Below are 4,031 nucleotides of genomic sequence, written 5' to 3'. Positions count from 1 at the left end.
GAAAGACATTATGCTGCCAAAACCATTAGAAAATAAGTATGTATCATGCATTAAGTAAACAAAATATTTTAAAATTAAAAATATTTTCCCATTGTAACCTGTATGATTCTAGTTTGGTTTTTTATGAAACAGAGAAAAATGCGTTACTTAGCATACCAAATCTTCAGTGTATACTTTAATGAAAAATCTAAATTATTTCTTGAGAATGACAGATAGTAGAATCTTGGATTTGAAAGACACCAAAAAGATCACCTAGTCCAATGGTTTTCAACACTTTTAAAATCAAAGCACCCTTCACAAAATGCCAGCAAGTAGCTTTCACTCATTTTTTGACAATGGAAAAATAATAAGAGCAAGTTTTCTGTTGCAAAGAACTCAGAAAGACCACAAGTCAGAATATTTTTAACACTATAAATTCATATTTGATGTTTCTGGGTTCATCTAACGAACCATATGTAGGTGTTTGGCACACTTGCTAATATCCCCATAATGCCATGGCAGCCTTGTTGACAATTGCCAATCTAGACAAACCACATGCACAAACTGAGGGTTCACTATTCCTAAACCATTCCAGATAAAATATTTACCTGATTCCAAAAAAATCCTGAATTTAAGATGACCCTCCAATACTTAGATTCAATCCATCGCAAATTATAACAAATTCATACATTTTCCATGTATAAATCTAATTGTTTAAATACAATTATCTAAACAAGGAGGGTCATCTTGAATTTGTCCCTGCCATCACTGCAATGGGGAAGTGTCAGTGGGGCAGGCAGCAAAGGAACAGTAGTGAAGAAAGTAGGTGGTGGGGAAAGCAATGAGGCAAGAAAACAGATGGGGAGTTGGGGGGGAAGAAGGAAGTCAGGTGACTTGCTCCCCCCTACCTATACCCCCTCAAAACTTGCCTCACCACTGCCTGGTTCCTAAGGTTTCTCCATCTCCATTTCCATCTTTGGCATTGCTTTTCAACCCCTTTGTCACTTGCTTCCGGAGCCTCATACTTTTCTATATCTTTCTTAAAATGTAGTATGCAAAATTAAATACTCCAACTGGGACTTAACTAGGGTCAAGTAGAATAGCACTATTACTTCCCATATCTTGATTACACTGTTTGTTACCAAAACCCAAATGTACGTTTGCTTTTCTTGTGACAGCATCATATGGCTGTTCAGATTCACACTGATTCGCTATAATCACGAGATTCCTTTTACGTGTGTTACCGCCTAGCTAGTGATCACCCATTTTTGCATTTGTGTTATAGGGAAGAAAAATCAAATATGCAGCATCTTACATTTAGGGACCTACCAAATTCATGATTGGACAATTTTAGCAGAAACAATCAATTCAGGTAGGCTCCATGAAAAACAGCAGACTTGCTGTAAAAAAAGAGAGAAAAGAAAAATACCCCTTCCCCCCAAAAACCCAGCAAGCTGAGAAAAGGGTGGGAAGCCCAGCACTCTTGGAGCATGGGGAAGCAGGGAGGGGGGGGGGCCGCTGTAGGCAGTACAGGTCAGGGCTGCAGGAGGCATGGGGGCTGCAGGCAGTACAAAAGGAAGCACCCGCCACCCCCCCGCAAAGACTGCAGGGCTTCCTGCCTTTTATTCTGCTTGCTGTTTTTGTTTTGTTTTTTTGCAGCAAGCCCACCAAAATTGCAGAGCACACTGCTTGGGGATGGCCTGAAACTGTGGCCTAATTACCCTAATTAAATCCCCATGCTTAACATGGGCATTAATGGCTTCCCCAGGCTTAGTCAGGTACTTAAACCATGGCCCATCAGTGGCATGGGAGTCCCCACTGTACTCAGCCCGTAAAAATGGTGGCTGACCCCAGTACCTGCCCGTGAAATTGGCTGGCTGTATCCTCAAGTTTGGTAGACCCCTCTATTTATATTTGTTCTTGTTAATTTAAATTTTGCCCACAGCCTAATTGTTTAAATTTGTAGGAAACAATAAGTAAAATTCTTTAACTATTGATAATTCTATTTTCTATAATAAATTTTAAATGTCTAATATGACTTATTTTGCCTACCTACCCAGCACATTTAAAATAGTTTTATTTCAATAAAACAATTTGAATATTTCAACTGAATTCTAGTGTTCATTCATACAAATGCAGGCTAACACAAATCACAAAGTAAAAACTAAGAATCATCTAGTAAATAAGAAATATAATTTCTTTTTTTCTAACAGGTATGTAAAAATGAGGAATCTAGATAAATATGCATTAAACTGTTTAACTACTTTAAAGGGTATATTAACATAGTCTACCCAAGTAGCTTTAAACTAAAAAAATTTTTAAAACCCCCAAAACCTACCATATTTCTAAAGCTAGAACATATTTTTAGTTGCAAATGATGTGGAGGCTGTCAAACAATAAGAAGGGTCATTACTTAATAACAGATCTTAAAAAAAACCAAACAAACAACAACTTTAGACATGCAGGGTACTTAAAAGTACAAATGCAAAACAAATCAAAATCTATTATTTGAATAAAGATTTCCTACTTGCTAAACCATGAGTCCCTTCAGCTGGATAATGCCTAGGATTCTCCTTCTTGTTATTTTCAGAACACTGGTCTTCCCTGATCACATCACTACTTTTGATTTTAAAATAGATACTACAGATTTATTAGTCTTTAATACATGGGGAAAAAATTACATGATCCTTACATTGACTGTTAATGGAACATAGTATGATTGGAGCTGGTTTGGAGCTGAGATGGTCCAGGAAATGTCCAGGAGGCAAGAATAATTTATGGTAACTTATTGGACCAACTGTATGGCTGAGAACCTTTGGACAAGCTTTTGGGCATCAAGTGCCCTTCCTCAGAGAGAAGCAGCTTATATTTGTTCCTGAAAATAAACATGCGGCAATTCTATTAACACTTACAAAGATTTTGAAGATAAAAAGGAATGAGAAAAATGTCATGTAAGAAAATTCTGGGATTTTGCATATAACAGGTTAAGCGCCAATTTATAGTCACCAAACTTCTTAAAGTAACTTTATTAATCTGTAATGTTGCAGAAAGTGTCAAAACAAGAGAACTTTGGAACCCTTTCATATAGTAAAATCATAAAATAAAAATAAATAATAAAATTAAATATTAGCATCATGCCATGGCTATTTCATACTGGTGCCAACCTTCAACATGCAAGGTAGCACAGTGAAACATCTGCCATTTTTCTGAAACCTGTACACAAACCAGGATTAATATTGTTAGACTGTTTGTATATCATTAGCATTTGTGCTTACAGTTTGTTTTAAGCAGCACATTTTAGAAGGAAAAAAAATGTAATCATAGCATGGCCACCCACATGAAGACAGCTTTTTCTCTGAGAAGCAATGAAGACATGCAAACAGTTTAATCAGACACAACAGCAGGGAATTACAAACCAGAGAAGTGTTGTGGTTTTTTGTTTTGTTTTTGTTTATGTGCTGCACAAAGAAAAACAAGGAAAAATAAAAGGTGTGGAAGTGGATTACTACAAAGTGTCAGGTTCGAGGGACAATGGATGTTGGAGGTCAAGGATCCTGCCAGAGCGAAGGACTGCAATGATGTTAAACATACAAAGAACCGAAGAGTCGGGTGGAGGAGAAGAGACCTTTGCCCCAGAAGACCTTAATCTTCCAGAAAGTCAAGGCAAAAAACAGAAAGGCCTGAACAGCTACATCAGAAAGAGATCAAAGAAGAGAAGCAGGATTAGAAGTGATGTGAACCCCGCACCCCCGAGGCGCCAGACCTGCCAACAAAAAGAAACTCCTCCCACTTCCACAAGCCTGAGGAAGGGCGTTTGCTGGTCTAATAAAAGATATCATCTCTACTACGAGTCCCGACTGCTTGTTTCTCGAGACGGATACGGCTCCAATCTGGACACCTTCTCCCAGTGGGGACACTTTATTCTGCAAAGCCGACAGCAGAAAAACCACAGGGGAAAGCCAGGAGCTGCCACGCGTGTGTTGAAGAGGAGACGGAATAAGAGAAGTAGCTTGGATGCCTGGAAGCGAAGTGCCCCCCCACAACCCACCCAC

General features: G+C 38.4%; 1 protein-coding gene across 1 annotated transcript in view; it reads right to left on the bottom strand.

Moving 5' to 3' along the window:
* PACRGL (parkin coregulated like) overlaps positions 1–4,031 on the bottom strand; it is a 28,784-nt gene that overhangs the window by 21,063 nt on the left and 3,690 nt on the right. The gene's annotated exons all lie outside the window — the stretch shown is intronic.

This window comes from Alligator sinensis, unplaced genomic scaffold, assembly GCF_000455745.1.
Source record: "Alligator sinensis unplaced genomic scaffold, ASM45574v1 scaffold617_1, whole genome shotgun sequence".
Taxonomy (NCBI): Eukaryota; Metazoa; Chordata; order Crocodylia; family Alligatoridae; genus Alligator; species Alligator sinensis.
This window is presented reverse-complemented; position numbering and strand designations above follow the sequence as displayed.